Below are 18,828 nucleotides of genomic sequence, written 5' to 3' on the forward strand. Positions count from 1 at the left end.
CCAGGTTGTATTTAGGTTAGAAATAGATTAATTTTTCAAGTGTTAATAGCCATCACTTCTACATAAGATAAATGGAGCACTAGCTCTACTGCCAAAAGAATAATTTTGGATTTATTTTTTATTTTTTCTTCCTTCTTGATGCTGCCTGTTTGCCTGCAGTTTGCCGCTGTAACTGAAAAAAAATGTTTAGCACCATACAAGTAAAATACAGCTTTTAAATTGAAAGACATTTATTGCAGTACATGAAACTGTGAAATTAATATAAGAAAAAAAAAAAAGAAAGAAAAAAAAAAAAACAACCCACAAACAAACAAAAGCGTTGGTCTGTCTTAAAGACCACAGTCTGCCTGTAATGTTCTTAACATGGGCCAGTTTCTCTTAGAGTAGGATCTTTGTATTTTGTTTTTCTTTCAACCAGTTGGTGGACATATATTTACTGCCGTGTTCAAAACTTTTCATTTTAAACCAGTGTTCATTAGTGTCTAATATAGAGATATCTGATGGGCAGTTAATTATGCAATGTCTTCATCAAATCATAATTTTATCAACATGTGATTAGGCTGAGGTGATAATTAAATTAAAAAGTTCTGGGCACCACAACAGAAGAAGGACTTAAAACTATTATAGAGAATCCAAAAGAGAGCTACAAAGATGGTGAAGGGTCTAGAGGGGAAGACATATGAGAAACACCTGAGGCCCCTTGGTTTGTTCACCTCAGAGCAGAACAGGCTGAGGGGAGGCCTCATGGCGGCCTGCAGCTTCCTCACAAGGGGAGCGGAGGGGCAGGCGCTGAGCTCTGCTCTCTGGGGACAGCGACAGGACCCGAGGGAACGGCATGGAGCTGGGACAGGGGAGGGTCAGGATGTGTGTTAGGGAAAGGTTCTTCACTGAGAGGGTGGTTGTCAGGCACTGGAACAGGCTCCTCAAGGCAGTGGTCATGACACTGCTAGAGTTCAGGAAGTATTTGGACAACTGTCTCAGACATATGGTCTGAATTTTGGGCGGTCCTGTGTGGAGCCAGGAGTTGGACCTTACAGCTTTGCCTTCCAACTCAGGATAGTCTATTATTCTATGAAACTGAAGTTTTGGGCAGTATTCCTCATGCATGTATAACCTATGTTGATGCTTACACTAGAAATGTAAACAGAAGATGGGCAAGGTGATGAATACAATTTGTTTGGAATCACTTAAGAACGAAGAAAAAAGAACTTGTAGAAAGACAGACTGTGCTTTACCTACATAGCCAGAATTAGGTCCTTACAGAATCTCCCTAAATTCTCACAGATGTAGGTGCTGTTATGTAGGTATGCTAATCGTACCGCTCAAACAACGTGGATGTTGGATGCAGGATGAATCTTCTCCATTTGGGCTGCTATGCTGCTGGAGAGAAGACAGGTAGAAGTATCTATTCTCCAGTGATCACCTGGACCTAAAGTCTGAAAGAGAAAATGCTATTGGTTCTCTTTATTTTGTTGTTCATTTTACACTTGTGCTTATGAGCAAATATATGGTCCCGAACAAAAAGGCTCCTTACCTATTTACATGATTTTATCTCATTTTAATTGTTTCATATCATCCCAAGAAATGGATTTCAACCAGAACAAGCAACATTTTTCAATATGTGAAATTGTTGTGATCAGCACCAGGCAATCCTCTGAAATACTTCAGCCACATTTTTTCCTCTGCAAATTTTCCATTAATTTATATTATTTTTTCCTTGTTTTATGTGTTTTGTTTGTTTGTTTGTTTGTTCAGTATTTTCCTATTCTTTGCTGGACTTTATTTCTACTTTGATTTCACGAGCTCAGACAGATTTTTTGAGCATGAACTATTTCTTGGTACTCTTAGTTGCTGCATGTATCTATTACAACTGAAAATGTTTACAAATCATTATAGTTGTAGTCACCAAAGTTAGTAACTTGACTTAAAAATCATAGTTTCCAACATAGGTACACTTGTGTTCCTTTAAGTTACCTCTTGGTTTCTTAGACTGTAACATTAAATTTAGATTATATTTTCCAGCTTTTCTTTCCTATACTAAAGTTAGTTTCAATTTCCTTCTATTCAGATAAGTCTATCTGGCATTTTAAAATTTTACAGACACTCCAATGAAATGAGAGCTATTAATGCATGGTCAGAATTTTGATTTGCAGACAAAATACTTTTCCCCTGTTCATCTGGTGAACAAAAAATGCTCCAAAAGCACGGTCAAGTAGACTTTAATGCTTCTCCAATCTTGTTCTCAGATTTGTCATTCACTCTGTCTAGTATTCAGAGGGAGCTTCTTCAGAGAAAGTGTTTGGTGATGCTTCAAAGCAAAACAGGCCTGGATGAGATCTCAAAGGTCATCTAATTCATCACCTACTCTAAGACAAGGCCAGCCTTCCCAAGGGATATTTTTCTAACTTTTTCTTATAACACCACTATGTGATAAACCAGGTAATATGTACCAGTAGCTAACTTTTCTTGTGGTCAGATTTTCTTTTCCTCAATGTCCAATTTATCTTCCTCTTACTTCGATTTCTGCTTACCTTTTAGCTTTTCACTTGTCAGGATCATTTCTTTAAAAATGACAACTGCAGTTCTTTTCCTCTTTCCTTCAGGTCATGCTTTGTAGGTGTTTCCTGTAGCACTCATCTGAACTCTCTTTGATTCTCAATTTTGAATGCACTTTCCAATACTGGACATAAATTTCAGCTGAAGTTCCTTTAATGCTTTATAAAAGAAAAAGAGTACTTATGGCTCTTACATCTGTTTACACATACCTATTGATATTTGCCCATTGCTGCACCAGTATAACTTGTTTTTATTCAGCTTGTGGTCTATTATATCCCTACACTATTTAATACAAAAAATCTGACTTCCTTGTTCTAAATCTGTGCTGATGACTTTTCACATAAATTTAGATAATTGCAGTATTCTTAACAGAAGTTCATTCTATTTCTTCTTTTCAGAACACTTCTCCTTACAGTATCTCCAATTCAGCACATTAACATGACACCAAAGACTTTTAAATTAATGTCTTCTGTAATTTAAATGAGCAGACCTTTTATTCTTTTATTCTTGTCATTAGTGAAAACAGAGAAGTATCCAATCCAGTTACAACCCCAGAGGTCTATAAACATGAACAGTTTGTCATTAGGTATTAAGTACAATCTTCTAGCTGTTTTTGCCTGTATGTGACAGTAGATACACATACACAAATTTTGAGGTCATGTAGAACATTTAAAAAACCTTCCTCAGGCTGAGATACATAACAACTACTGTTCCTTTGTCCACTTAATTTGTCATTTTATAAATAAAAAAAAATAAATAAATTCCTTTTTCTTAGAATCATAGAATCACAGAATGGTTTGGGTTAGAAGGGATCTTAAAGATCATCTAACTCCAATACCTCTGCCATGGAGAGGGACACCTCCCACTAGATCAGGTTGCTCAAAGTCCCATCCAGCCTGGCCTTGAATGCTTCCAGGGATGGGGCATCCACAACATCTCTGGGCAGCCTGTGATAGTGCCTCACTACCTTCATAGTAAAGAACTTCCTCCTTATATCTAATCTAAACCTACCCTCTTTTAGCTTAAAGTCTTTACCTCTTGTGTCCTATCACTGCGCTCCTTGACAAAGAATCCCTCCCCAGCTTTTCTTTAGGCCCCTTCTAGGTACTGGAAGGCCGCTTTAAGTCTCCCCAGAGCTTTCTCTTCTCCAGGCTTAAAAAGTCCAACTCCCTCAGCCTGTCTTCGTAGGAGAGGTGCTCCAGCCCCATTGTCATCTTTGCGGCTCTCCTCTGCACTTGTTCTAATAGGTCCATGTCCTTCTTGTGCTGGGGTCTCCAGAGCTGAACACAGCACTCCAGGTGGGGTCTCACAAAAGCAGTGTAGAGGGGAGAATCACCTCCCTTGACCTGCTGGCCACATTGCTTTTGATGCAGCCCAGGATATGGTTGGCTTTCTTTGCTGCAAGGGCTTATTGCCGGTTCATGTTGAGATTCTCTTTTACTGGATGCAGGGGCAAACATAAATACTGAGAATAAGGAAAAGGCTGAGGTTCTTAATGTCTTCTTTACATCTGTCTTTACTAGTCAGACCACTTATCCTCATAGTACTCAGCCTCCCAAACTGAAAGTCTGGGATGGAGAGAAGAAACCCCCACAGTTCAGGTGGAAACAGATAGAGACCTGCTGCTCCACCTGGACTGTCACAAGTCCATGGGGCCAGATGGGATCCACCCAAAGATGCTGAGGGAGTTGGCAAATGTGATTGCTGTGTTGTTTTCCATCATCTATCTGCAGTCAAGGTCGTCCGGAAAGGTCCTGGCTGACTGGAGACCTGCTAATGTGATGCCCATCTATAAGAAGGGTTGTAAGGAGGATCTGGTGAACTACAGGCCTGTCAGCCTGACCTTGGTGCCAGGAAAGGTGATGGAACAGGTCATCTTGAATGCAACCAAACAGCATATGTGGGACAACCTGGGGACCAGGCCCAGTCAGCATAGGTTCATGAAAGGCAAGTCCTCCTGCCTGACCAACCTCATCTCCTTTTATGACCGGGTGACCCACCCGGTGGACGAGGGAAAGACTGTTGATGTAGTCTACCCAGACTTCAGTAAAGCCAGCTGGGCCCACAGAGTGGTGGTGAATGGAGTGAAATCCAGGTGGCAACCAGTCACCAGTGGTGTTCCCCAGGGGTTGGTGTTGGGGTCCATCCTCTTTAATATCTTTATTGATGATTTGGATGACGGAATTCAGTGTACCTTCAGTAACTCTGCAGATGACACCAAGCAGGGGAAAAGTGTTGACCTTCCAGAGGGTAGGAAGGCTCTGCAGAGGGACCGGGGCAGGTTGGATCAATGGGCAGAGGCCAGTGGGATGAGGTTCAACATGACTAAGTGCCAAGTCCTGCACTTTGGTCACAACAACCCCATGCAACGCTATGGGCTTGGGGAAGAGTGGCTGGAAAGCTGTGCAAAGGAAAAGGATCTGGGGGTGTTTTTTGGTGATCGCCTGAACATGAGCCATCAGTGTGTCCAGGTGGTCAAGAAGGCCAATGGCATCCTGGCTTGTATCAGGAATATTGTATCCAGCAGGACCAAGAAGGTGTTAGTCCCCCTGTACTCTGCTCTAGTGAGGCTGCACCTTGAGTACTGCATTCAGTTTTGGGCCCCACACTACAAGGACATTGAGGCCCTGGAGCGTGTTCAGAGAAGGGCTACGAAGTTGGTGAAGGCTCTGGAGCACAAGTCCTGTGAAGAGTGGCTGAGGGAACTGGGGGTGTTTAGTCTGGAGAAGAGGAGACTCAGGGGAGACCTCATTGCTCTCTACAACTACCTGAAAGGAAGGTGTGGGGAGCTGGAGGTCAGCGTCTTCTAGCAGATAACTGGTGATGGAACTAGAGGGAATGGCCTCAAGTTGCGCCAGGGGAGGTTCAGGTTAGAAATTAGGAGGCATTTCTCCTCAGAAAGAGTAGTCAGGCATTGGAACAGGTTCCCCAGGGAGGTGGTGGAATCACCATCCCTTGGTGTGTTTAAGGAAAGGTTGGATGTGATAATTAGGGACATGGTTTAGTGGGTAACATTGGCAGTATGGGGATGGTTGGACCTGATGACCTTGGAGGTCTTTTCTAACCTTATTGATTCTATGATTCTCATCAACCAATACCCCCAGGTCCTTCTCCTCAGGGCTGCTCTTAAACCATTCTCCGTCCAGCTTGTATTTGTACTTGGGATTGCCCAACCCATATGCAGGACCTTGCACTTGGCCTTGTTGAACCTCATGAGGTTTGCAGAGACTCACCTCCCAAGCCTGTGCGAGTACCTCTGGATGGCATCCCTTCCCTCCAGCATGTTGACTGCACCACACAGCTTGGTGTCATTGGCAAACTTGCTGAGGGTGCACTTCATTTCACTGTCCATTTCACTGACAAAGATATTAAGCATCCAGTCCCAGTACAAAGAAATACAAATCTTGCAAAGGTTTGTGTAATTTTACCTAGTATTTTTGTGTAACTAAAAAAATATTGAGTTGCCTATAGCTGCACAGCTCCTCCTCTTCCTTTCTTATGGTTATATGTTACAACCTCAGCCAAAAAGCTTCATTCATTTATCTATGACATTTTAATTAAGAATCTTGACAAATTAGGCAATCCTTCCTACAGATAGACAACACATTTTTTTAATTGAATAATAAATAATTCTAGACAATTAGCTCATTTAGATATTTGAGTTAGATGCTTAAAGTCAGGCAGAAAATATACATTTATTTATTGATGATGTTTCAAAAGATTTATCCATCCTCCATGCATTTTCAAAATATAGCCAATAATGTTTTAGAGGTTGTTTAGGTTGCTCCTCTGATGAATCCAGAATGAATTTCACCAGGTTCAGCTGACCTGAAGATATCTAGATCTTCTTCTATCTTGATTTTAATACCTCTCATATTTTATTATGTTAAATATTATGCTAAATTTTACTGGTACTTCATGTAAAAGTGACATTAAACAATTCATTCTTCACATTATCCTCCACTGACAGCTTTCTTTACTGAGTAGTAAACCAGTTCTTTCTTTTGTCATCATTTCATAACAATATGCTCATTCTTTTTCATTATACTTTATAGACCTTTCTACTTATATACTATTTTGTGCTTTGTATTTCTTATTTTTGTCCCTAGAGGCCTTCTTCTGCAGTTATCTGAAGTTTTTTGACCTACATTCCTATAAGCTTCCTTCAATAATTGTAATAACTGAGAAGCTGATGGTTTAAACAAGTTAACCATTTAAAATATTTTCTATCATTTCTCCACATAAGGATGAATGGTGTTTGTACATTAATAATATAATTTTCTTCAGGAATTGCCTGAATTATAATAATACTAAAATGCCACCAACAAAATATGTAATGGAATGAAAAGTCATGGATAAGATTTTGGTTGTAGCAATGTGAACCCTTACAGAAGGATAGAGAAATTACAGAGAAAAAAAAATAAAGAAAGAAAAAAAAATAAAAAAAGAAAGAAAAAAAAAGTATACTAAAATTTCAAAGCCTCGAGCATTCAGTTCAGAAAGGCTGCTTCCAGGCAAACTTAGATTTCTCACCAGGAGTGGCTCATATATATACTTCATAAATATTTCATTCCTGCTGTTCTGTCTGTTCAATCCATCTCTTGCTAATGAAACAGTTGTTTTTGAAAGCTTGTCTATTTATATCTAGCTACTTCTCATGCACAAACAGACTGCTTGATATATAGAGATAAAAGAGACATAAATATAGATGTACATTGATCTCATTTTGACTGCAGTTACATTTGGTATTACTAGAGTAACTCTAAATCTAAAGATACATTAGTATCAAGCCAATGCATTTGAAATCAGTTTTAGATGTGGACTGTTATGATGCTGAAGCGTTTGTCCATCATGCTGAATATCCTTATAAATAGAGCATTAGGAATACAATATGCAAGCTGGTAAAGGACAGTCATTAATAACATTTATTATACTTTACTGAAAAAGTTGTTTTGGCATAATGTTTTGGTATTGCTTCAAGATTTTAATGTCTATGTCCTTTAAAGGAGCTCAGGTGCTTAAAGGTACTGTCATTTTTCTTAAGTTGTTTCTCTACATAAGACTTCAGACATAAAACATTATGATGTCCTAGGTATTATCTAATTTTTTGTTCTTCTTATATTACATGATCAAAGACACTATGCTACTGATTATGAGAGTAACTTGAGTTCTGTTTTATTTCACTCAAGTACAGAAAATGTCTTTTAAAATGTGCCTGGTTTCAAAATCTGAAAATCTGAGGAAAGGTGAGGTCACTGCTTCTAAACTACCTTGATTTTCAAAAAAAAAAGAAAAGAGAGAAAATTCTTCCCAAATGGCATGAAATTATAATCTGGACCTTGACATTCCAATTAACAAAGAAGTGGAAGAGCTAAGTCTCCTCTCAGAAATTCATGTCTGGAGACCGTGTTAGACACATTTTCAAGACAGTATAAATCTACCCATCTGTCTAAAATCTTAATCTCTATGGCAATAGACATTTCCCAGACATTTGCAATTCTTTGGCTTGTGTAAAGTAGAAAATCAGATCATAGTAGTCTCTCTTAACCTTAAAATTTGTTAAAGTAGTTTAAAAATTAGAAATAATAGCAGTAAAGATTAGGTCAGACCTTTTCCATGAAATGGAATCATAATACAACACTGAAAAGAAATAAAACCAAGTGCAACTTCTCAGAAGCCATGCAGACTGGTATAAATGATTCCAGGTGTAATCAACTGTAAGCAGTGGAAAGATGAGATTTGCATACTACTGTTTTGTTGTTGTTGTTGTTGTTGGTTTTTTTGGGGGGGGGGGGGGGGGGGAAGAGAATGGTTTATTTCAATTCAAGTGGAAAAATAAAAGGAATTAGCAAAATTAAAATACCCATAATAGGGCCTAAAACTCAGAAAGGAATAGGTACCCAGGCACCTCAAGACCACTTCAGAAACTTACTTTTAGCACTTAGGTCATTCATCCAAAAGACAGGGAGGTCTGAGTACTGGGCTATACCTTCAAGATTTCTTTACATTATGTTGCATTTACAGTGAGTTTTACATCAGAGTATCATGACATAAAAGCAGGAGAGGAAAAAAAGAAAGGAGAAAATATCAACAGCAACAAAAACAACCCACAAAGACATGCCTAAAAGCTAGTCTAATTAACATTTCCTCTCTGGCAAGAAAAGGTCAGGCTGACAGGCCTGTAGTTCCCCAGGTCCTTCTTATAACCCTTCTTATAGATGGGCGTCAATATATATATATATACATATATATATATGGGCATCAATACGTAGATGGAGTGGCCCAGCAATCACATCCACCAATTCCCTCAGCACCATCAGGTGGATCCTATCTGGCCTCACGGGCTTGTGACAGTACAGGTGGCGCAGCAGGTCTCTAACTGTTTCCACCTGAACTGCCTGGGCTTTCTTCTCCTCCCCATTCCACACTTCCAGTTTGGGAGGCTGAGTACTCTGAGGATAAGCGGTCTGGCTAGTAAAGACAGATGTAAAGAAGGCATTAAGAACATCAGCCTTTTCTTTATCCTCAGTAGTTATGTTCCCCTCTGTGTCTAGTAAAGGATGGAGATTCTCTTTGGCTCTCCTCTTGACATTAACATATTTATAAAAACTTTTTTTGTTATCCTTAACCATAGTGACCAGGTTGAGCTCGTGCTGGGATTTAGCCTTCCTGATTTTTTCTCTGCATATGCTGGCAACTTCCTTGTACTCTCCCTGAGTTGCCTGTCCTTTCTTCCACCAGACATAAACTCTCTTTTTCTCCTGGACACTCAGCAAAAGTTCCCTGTTCAGCCATGCTAGTCTTCCTCCTCAACGGGTCATCTTACAGCACACGGGGACAACCTGCTCTTGCACCTTTAAGACTTCCTTCTTGAGGAGCACCCAGACTTCCTAGACCCCTCTACCCTTCAGGACTGACTCCCAAGGGACCCTCTCTACCAGTGTCCTGAACAGCTCAGTCTGCTTTCCAGAAGTCCAAGTCCAGTTTTACTGAAAGCCCTCCTGACTTCACCAAGAATAGAGAACTCTACCATTTCATGATCACTCTGCCCAAGACTCCCTACCACCACATCTTCCACCAGTCCTTCCCTGTTCGTGAACAGCAGGTCTAGTGGGGCACCCCCTCTGGTAGGCTCACTAACAAGCTGAGTCAGGAGGCTGTCTTCCACGTACTCCAGGAACCAACTAGACTGCTTCCTCACGGCTGTATTGTATTTCCAGCGTATGTCCAGGAAGTTGAAGTCCTCCATGAGAACAAGCACTGGTGATTGCATGACTTCCATAATCTGCTTATAGAACGCCTCATCTGTCTCTTCATCCTGGTTTGGCAGTCTATAACAGACCCCCACCAGGATGTTCACCTTCTTGGCCATCCCCCAGATCCTTATCTACAGGGACCCTACCTTATCATTCCCAACCCTGAGCTCAACAATATCGAAACACCCTCTAATATAGAGAGCCACACCACCACTACCCTTTGTTGCCTGTCCTTCTGAAGAGCTTGTAGCCATCCATTGCAGCACTCCAGTTGTGGGAGTGGTCCCACCCCATTTCAGTGATGGCAACCAGGCCATAGTTTGCCTGCTGCAAAATGGCTTCCAGCTCCTCCTGTTTGTTGCCCATGCTGCGTGTATTGGTATAGATGCACTTCAATTGTGCCATTGCCCTCACCCCAAACCCTGGGATTGCACCCCCAGGCTCATCTCTATGGAGCCTCATTTCATCCCCATCTCCCCCAATTCCTAGTTTAAAGCCCTTTCGATGAGCCCTGCCACCTCCTGGGCTTGAATCTGTTTCTCCCTTTGAAACAGGTGTGACCCATCTTTAGCCATCAGGCCAGGTGCTTAGTAAACCTCCCCATGATCAAAAAAAAATAAAAATAATTAATTAAAAAAAAATATTGTGATGGCACCAATCTCTCAGCCACGTATTGATTTGCTGGGCTTTCCAGATCTGCTCAGTATCCCTCCCTGCCACTGAAGGTATAGAGGAAAACACCACCTGTGTTGCCACTCCATCCACTAATCACCCCAAACCCCTGAAGTCCCCTTCTGATAGCCTTCAGGCTCCTCTATCAGAGATTTCGTCGCTGCTAACTCCAGTTAGCAGACTTGCCTTTCACCTTGAGCACATACCCTTTATTTAACTACATATATTCCAGACTTTATTTAGATGAAAACAAACAAACAAACAAGCTAACTTTGTTCCTTAAGATCTGCTTTGTATTCATGGGCTATGCAAGGAAAACCATACAGGAAAAAAGTGTATGCTTTCACCTTCTTATGAACCCTTCAGAAAACAGTAACACAATCATTTATTTATTTATAAAGCCAGAGAAATTTTTTTCATGGGACCTCAGAGTTTGAATGTGTTGTGCTGCAGTTAAGAGCAAAAATAATTATGTTAGGGACCTCAGGTTTGCTAAACATTTTTTTTTCTTGTTTACTTGTGAGTATGAATGGGAAGGAAAGAGTTACTATGTATGGCATTTCTTTGTTATTTGTGATACAAAAAAAAATATGATAAAGTCAAAAGAATTATTTACCTTCATGCCTATGGGATCAGGGTCACAAAAGCAACAAAAGAGTGTGGTCCAGATCTAAAAAGTTGCTTAGGAGAATAGAACTGTTTTTAATGTCTAAATGCCTTGAATTCCTAAATTTCTGAAAGGATTTGAGACACTAAAATAGAAGCTTTATATCTGCATAGTTTATATCTGCATAGGTGTAGTGACCTAACTCTGACTTCCCTGTGACTATCATCAGTCACCACTGACATATTTCGTATATACTATTATAGGAAGTAGCAAACAATTTTATGTAAATTTATAAAGGACATGAGATTATCCTCCATCTTAAGAAAATAAGAAACTTAAAGAGAAAAACATGGACATTACTACTACTACTGCCAATGCATTTGTAACTTAGCCTTGGTAGAGGCTTCAATAATACTGTGGGTGTTTAAACACTTGTTTACTGTCTTTTTTTACATTCCAAGCCTCTTCAGGTAGAGTAAGGGCATGATAAATTTCCTATTTGAACACTTATTTTAAAAGGAGTGTTGAAGAAATTGGCTATAATCTGAGTGGTTGAATCAATACATGGTTCATGTCAATGGATCCCACTTGGAACGCAACTCCTGATTCTAGCAAAAGGAATATCAGAAGTGTTTGAATCCCTCCCAAATCTGCAATAAATAATTCATGGTTATTAGAGGATTCATTCTTTCCTTGTCCACTGTGTCATTCTGTTGTGCAATGTGTTGAAACTTGTCTCAAATATAAAACCTTGACATAAGCAAAAAGCAGACAAAGTAAGAGAAAATACAGTTCAATTGCTTGAGGACACAACTGGATTCAAATTTTGATTATAGATCACCCTCTAACTCTCACAGTAGTGTTAGAATCACATTTCACACAGGCATTGGCTCAATGGGGTTGTCAATTTTAAAGAAAATAATACAAAGAGTATTATTGAGGCTAGCAATCGGACACCTGCCAAAAAGATATTTGGAAAGCGAAATCACTTCTGAGACATTATGGGAATGCTTTGAAAACAACATGAAAGACAGTAACACTAAATCTCAATTTTTAACTACTGGTATCTAAAGAGATAATGACTAGCTTGCAAATCTGGATGGCTTACCAAGAAGGAGGATTCTTAGATTTCCAAGTAATTAAACTATGGAACTTTTATAGCCTTAGCCAGTGTCAGCTGAGGTTTCTTGAAACAACTTTTAATTAAAACTCAGGTTTTAACATTAAAAATTGAGTACATTCTTTTCACAGCATTTTAGTTACAGTAGAAGGAGACACATTGCAGTGCAGAAGACAAAGATAATCAGACCCTTACCTGTCCAGAATGTGATGGCCACTTCAGATGCTTCAATAACTTTTCGAATTGTTTATTCATGAGATGCATGGAACTACATCTTCTTAAGGTTTCTTTCTTCAAACAAAGAAGTCTGTATTCCTCCACTAGCTTTCTGGTCATCTTCACTAAATATGGTATTAATAACTGGTGAGTCATCTGTGTGGATGAACACGTGCAGGGGAGAGAAAAGGGAAGAAAAACAAAGCCACTGAACTTCATTCAGATTCCTTTTCCAGTCTTTCACTTCTTCTTTTCTGTGCCCATAATTGTGCTGATATTGATGCATACAGTTGAAAGACATTTGACTATGTGAATAAAGTTTCCTAACTATGTGATCACATACCCCAGAATCTCACAAAATAAAATAATAATAATAGTAATATCATCTACAATTATTTGTATATTTACATTGACAACTCTGACTGCTTATCATTGAAATGAAATGTAAAAAGGGCAAGATAGAGCTGAGAATATGTATATTGTTCATTCAGTCTCAGGAAGTACAAATTTAGATGTGTCTTTTGTCAGTAACAACTTAAAAAATAGGATGCATCGTAACAGCTCACAATGGGCATGGTGGAGCTCATGGAATATTCAGATAAATATATTCCTGAAGCTTGTCCAGAATGCAGGATGTATTAGGCCAGAGTTATTAGACCAGAATAACCACAGCTAAATTTAAGGATCTGAGGTCTCTGGTTTAGAACAGAGACAATATCTGCACATCAAGGTGAAACCACCAGAGTGCTAGGTAAACTATGCCATTTTTTGGGATTGCTTATGAGGGTCTTCAAACAGGAATGTTAGCTCACGTGAGGCATACACTGTTGCAACAAATTTCCCAGTTTTCTTGTCTTATCATTCTTATGTTTGCATTGTGGAAGAATGGAAGTTTGTCTCTCAGCAAGAACTGCTTTGCTCTCCAGATCTGCTTTTGCCATAGAGCACTGCTTGCAGTATATCACCTCTCTCTCTTCAGGACCTCAAAAAGTAAAGCAAGACACCTTTCCAATTAGAAATAAAGGATCTAAAGGGACTAGTTCCCTAACTTAAGCTTTTCAGTGAAGTAAGCTAAACTACTCACGTGGTTTGTATGTCATATTTGCAGAAATCTGCAGAGTGATTTAGTGGCTATTTGCCCAAATCAGAAAGGCCTTTGACTGAGCCTGGAAGCCAGTTTCTATTGCTTGATTCATTAAATTAGATAGGGGTTGAATTCTGAACACAAAGCCTATTCTGGCAACTATCCCACATAACTTATGTTACTGAGCCACTTCAAATATGTTTGGATTGCCTGCTGAAACTAAATATTGCTGCTACAGTACTAATAAAGACCAATTTCAGATTAGTATCTTCACAGAGAAACTATAAAACAGGGAACAGATCTCACCTTTGTTACCCTTTTCATAGGGTCAATTACCCTGCTGCAAACTGGTACTTTTTCCTAGACTGCTCATAAACAACAACAACAACAACAACAATAATAACAATAACAACAACAACAACAACAATAATAATTATTATTATTATTATATTATTATTATTATTATTATTATTAGATCTGTGTTTCTTTATCATTTGTTTAAATGTCTTCTTCTGGACCACTATACTAGCAATTCTGATATATTATTAAAATCAAATATTAGATTTATTTTCATGTAGTTTTGTTCTCTTTGAAATGCATAACCCTTTTAATAATGTATTATGTGCTTAGGCCTTATTTGTGCAGTAAGACTCGTGAAAATGACACCTTTGGAGCATATACAGGTGCAAATGTATTTCACTGCCATCCTGAAAATAAATACAACCCAGACTTCTTCTGAAGAAACTCTTTAATTATGCATTGCATTTTATCTCATTATTTGTTTAAACATTCGTAGTTTTTGCAGAGCTGACATTGAACCAGCAGTTTCTGTTTTCATGTCCTGAAGCAACTGATAATTCCAAAACACTTGGGAGGTTTATGAACTGAAGCAGACAAATTTTCTGAGTATCCTTCAAGGACCCCACCAATTTATTAGCATGCTTTTGTGACTTTTTAAAAATTAAGGACAAAACAATAAGTTTTCTCATCCATCTACTAAGACAGAAATTGCATTTTCATCATCTCTTGTAATATTTTTTATGTCATATCCTTTTTATTGATCATAGACTAGAATTGCAGGGGAGGTTTCTTAGAAAGATTTATGAAATATTCAAATATGATATCATAATCTGTTATTATATATATATATATATATATGTTCCCTTGCTTTCTTTGATTTACATCTTTTTTTTAATGTATGTAACTACTATTTCTGGGCCCAATCCTCAGATGATAAAAAGCAGTCAATCAGCCAGAGCTATGCCACAGAAACAAAGTAATAGTATTTTTTATGTACTGATGAACCAATTCCATTTTCCACCATTCTGAGAGTTTTGTCTCATGTGCTTACTTATTCTACTTGTTAATCAAAGTCTGTCATCCTCTCCATTAGGTTCATTGACTTGGAGCTCTGAAGCTTTGTTGTGATCTGTGAACTACATTGAACAGAGGTCGTCTTATGGTTAACAAAATCAGTTGATTATCCTGATCTCCATCCTTTACTGGATGCAGGGGGGAACATGACTACTGAGGGTAAGGAAAAGGCTGATGTTCTTAATGCCTTCTTTACATCTGTCTTTACTAGTCAGGCCACTTATCCTCAGAGTACTCAGCCTCCTGAACTGGAAGGGGGTCCTGAACTGGGGGTGGGGAGTCCACAGTTCAGGTGGAAACAGTTAGAGACCTGCTGCTCCACCTGGACTGTCACAAGTCCATGGGGCCAGATGGGATCCACCTGAGGGTGCTGACGGAATTGGTGGATGTGATTGCTGGGCCGCCCCATCTTTTTGAAGACAAAAACATTTTTTTCCACTTAGTTAACATTTTATTCTCAGGGTAACATTGTTAAGGACCCTAGTAACAGGTTATTGTCCAGATTTACCCTGGAAATTTGGAATCTCCTATCCTTTCCCTTAATTACCATTTTTGTCACTGTCAGGTGTACACATACACTACACATTTGTTTTCCACATCAGCTATGTGTGGACTTTGCACTTGACTCTGTAGTAAAATTCAAGTCAAGTCAAAAGACTGATGTTGAGCTGAACAGGAAAAGCTCTTCAAATATATGAAATAACTGCAAAGACAATGCAAGAAATTAATACAGGGTACATTACTTTTTATAGCAAAATTTTCAGAATGGTGCAAATTCTTTTAAGATTGATTATAGGAGCACTTTCAAAAGCAGCAAGACCAGGTAGTTATCCACTCCTCACTGAAAATTAACGGGGCTTTGTTACACAAGTCTACTTTTTACCACCAGGAACTTCAACAGTGTCACTTTTTGCAGTTTTCCACCTTTTTGTCAGTTACAAGTTTCAGTTACTGTGTTGATTTTTTTTCTAACCTTGCTTCTAGAATAATCTTATCATTGAAATTCTATTCACATAAAAACAAATAAATATTTTTTGCCCCATTGAAGCCTTTTACTGAAAGCAAAAGGAAAGGGGAAGGGAGAGAGAAAGAGAGAACAAAAAATACAACAAATCAAATAAATAAATAAATAACAAAATATTATTTTTTCATAATGATTTAGCTTAAGTAATAAAGGTGACTTGGGGAGGGTGTTCAGATTGTCTGAATTCTCATGCTTGATCATAACTTTTTTTTTTTAAGAATTCAAAACTATTTTAATTTTTATGCAGCTTCAAGATAACCAAAACAAGATTATATGAGTGGATACAGCATAAGAGGCAGAACATTCACAGATCAGCTCATATGATTGTCCTTACTAATGTAGCCTTGCAAACCTCTTGGACATTTGGAAGACTGCTATTGTGGTTGTTTTCTCCTGATGCAGTGCCATAAGTAGTTTATTCTGGCTATCTGTCACACCATCTCTTTCATCTGTCTTGTGACACCTGTAATAGAGATCAGTATGTTCATGTTATTGCTTTTGACAGTCTTTATTCTTTTAAATTACTTCAGTGGTCTTCTAGCTCATCCCTAGCATGTCTGTTTCCTGTTTCCTGTCAGCATGCTATGTCAAAATATCTCTCAGGACTCTCACTACTCAGAAAGAAAGGCATTGCAAATGTAAAAATCCACATCTGTTACTTATGTATATTTGTTTTCCAACATCACGCAAAACCTTCTCCTTACCAGAAGTTCCATCAGGTCAGAAGTTGGTGCCTGAAAGAAGGAGCTATGAGTACTGTCACTCAATACTTCTCCCAGATATGATCAATGATTTAAAACAAACAAACAAACAAACAACAACAACAACAAAAAACAGACCTCTTCCTGCTTTTAGAACACTCTAAATACACTTTTGACAATTGTAAAGAGTGTCATTGGGTATCATACTTTCTCTAGTTGTAAGCCATTTTGAATAGATAAGTATCTGAATACTGTTTTTCTGAAGTTTTGAACATTACTTTTCCAAATCCTATACGAATGGTTGTTTGCTCAGTCATTCTCACTGTACTAATGATATTTAATTGCAGAATAAATTAAGTATGAAACATGGTCAGAACTCCAAGAAAGAATATCCAAGTACTGTGGATTTAGTCCGAGTACTCACCCAGCATCCTTAAGTCTTTGTATAATCTGTCATTTGGTATTCAAAACACTTGGAGTACAAAAATAAAAGGTGAAAAATGTTTTTAAATGTCAGCTTTTCCAGTGTTTGAGGACAGGCATAATTAGACACCAAGCCTCCCACATCTAAGTTAATTATCCTAACCAGGCTCAACATGGCAAAAGGAGTGATACGCCTTTGAGATACGTGGGAGAGTCAGCAAGAATTCAGGGCATTTAGTATCTGAACAAGGATTTCAAGAAAACCTACTGAGTAATATCCATGCATGGGAAGTTGCTAACTTAGGGTCCCTTACTAACCAACAGAGGGATATAATACTTTTAGGCCATAATGCATTTGACCTACTTTATTTGCCTACCCAGAATGAAATAAATAACACCCCAGATTTTAATGACTATTGGTTTCACATTAATCTGTACTGACTATAAGGTTTCAGTGTGAAAAGCCCAGATATAAATGCAAATGAATGTACATTCAGTCAAATGACTCAATTCAGGTGTGTTTTAGGTTGCTGTATTAAACAGAAGACATAAGGACTCAGATTCACAAGCACGCCTTCTTCTTGTTAATTTTAGCCAATGGAAAGTTGCCTTCAGAACATGATTGATTGCAACAACTCATATAGAACACTTTAAAAACATTGGTTGCTATTTAATTTGTTGGCAACAGCTACTTGATAATGACAAGAGGAAAATATTCTGGTGCATTTAAATGTTTTCATTAAGTAATTTTGTCTTCTATGTAGTAATTTCTAGGCTAAAAAGTTTTCATAATAAAACATTTCCATATGAAATTAATAAAAACTTCTTTCTTATGTAGAATTCAATAGACCTACATGTCTTATATTAGGAAAATCCTAACTTGTTTAAACTAAGCAAACATGCTCCAAATTAACTGCAGACTCAGTTGAGTAAATCTTTGCAATAATTGCTAGGATTTTCAAATCATATTTTGATCCCATGCAAGTTCATGAGATAGAAAATGCTAAAATTTAATTAGGACATTCTTGTAGTTTTACAGATACTTTGTTCTGTTATGTAAATATCAATGGATCAAATTATATTTTCTTCTCATTCAAATCAGGGAAGTCTAGACTCTAGAACATTTGGATAAAATATACTTTTTTTGTTTTGTTTTTTCTCTGTAGAAAACTCATTTTCCATTTTGATTTTTTCCTGCAGTATTTTAGCTTGCCTGTGTGTGAAAAGGAAATTGAAGCTCATATCTAATTTTTCCATTCTTCTGTTTGGACTGAGTGTGTTAATGACCATGTCTCCTGGTGCAGATGAATCCTTTGACCTGGAACACGTTATAGCGTAGTAAAGGAGAATGTCCATGCAGAAGAACAGAGTGAGTTAAGCAATGAAATCTACAGAAGAGCTGTACGTATCAGGATTACATGTTTTGGTTCTTTATTTGGGAAACCAATATTTTTTGTTTTGTTTTGTTTTGTTTCTTTACAAAGACTTTACTAGGTGTAGCGGACAACATCTAATGAACCTCAATGAAGATCAATAAACAGCAACCACATGTATACATATTATCAGTCTAAACTAATGTAATGGGGAAAATTAGTAAAGTTACACGGCAGTCTCTACTAGAGACAGAAATTTTCAAAGTGAGTGACATTTCATTGTTTAAAAAAAAAAAAAAAGTTTGTTTAAAAAAGAAGATGGAATGTCTCCATCTGGGCAAACTGTCAAAAAATCCTGACTGTCACCCTGGCAGTTTCTTGATGATAAAATAACAGCCTTCAGGCTTGTCAGATCTAGTCTC

General features: G+C 38.1%; 1 long non-coding RNA gene across 3 annotated transcripts in view; it reads right to left on the reverse strand.

Annotated features, from left to right (window-relative positions):
* Nucleotides 1-13,383, reverse strand: part of LOC308189506 — a 34,227-nt gene extending 20,844 nt beyond the window's left edge. For all 3 annotated transcript variants that reach the window (XR_013946402.1, XR_013946403.1, XR_013946404.1), the window contains exons 1-3: nt 12,407-13,383; nt 2,532-2,714; nt 1,240-1,436 (exon numbers count right to left, since the gene is read on the reverse strand). This is a non-coding gene — a long non-coding RNA (uncharacterized lncRNA). The remainder of the gene's footprint in view (nt 1-1,239; nt 1,437-2,531; nt 2,715-12,406) is intronic.
* Nucleotides 13,384-18,828: the final 5,445 nt, after the last annotated feature.

Source organism: Anser brachyrhynchus (genome assembly GCF_964034855.1).
Source record: "Anser brachyrhynchus genome assembly, chromosome: 2".
NCBI classification, from domain to species: domain Eukaryota; kingdom Metazoa; phylum Chordata; class Aves; order Anseriformes; family Anatidae; genus Anser; species Anser brachyrhynchus.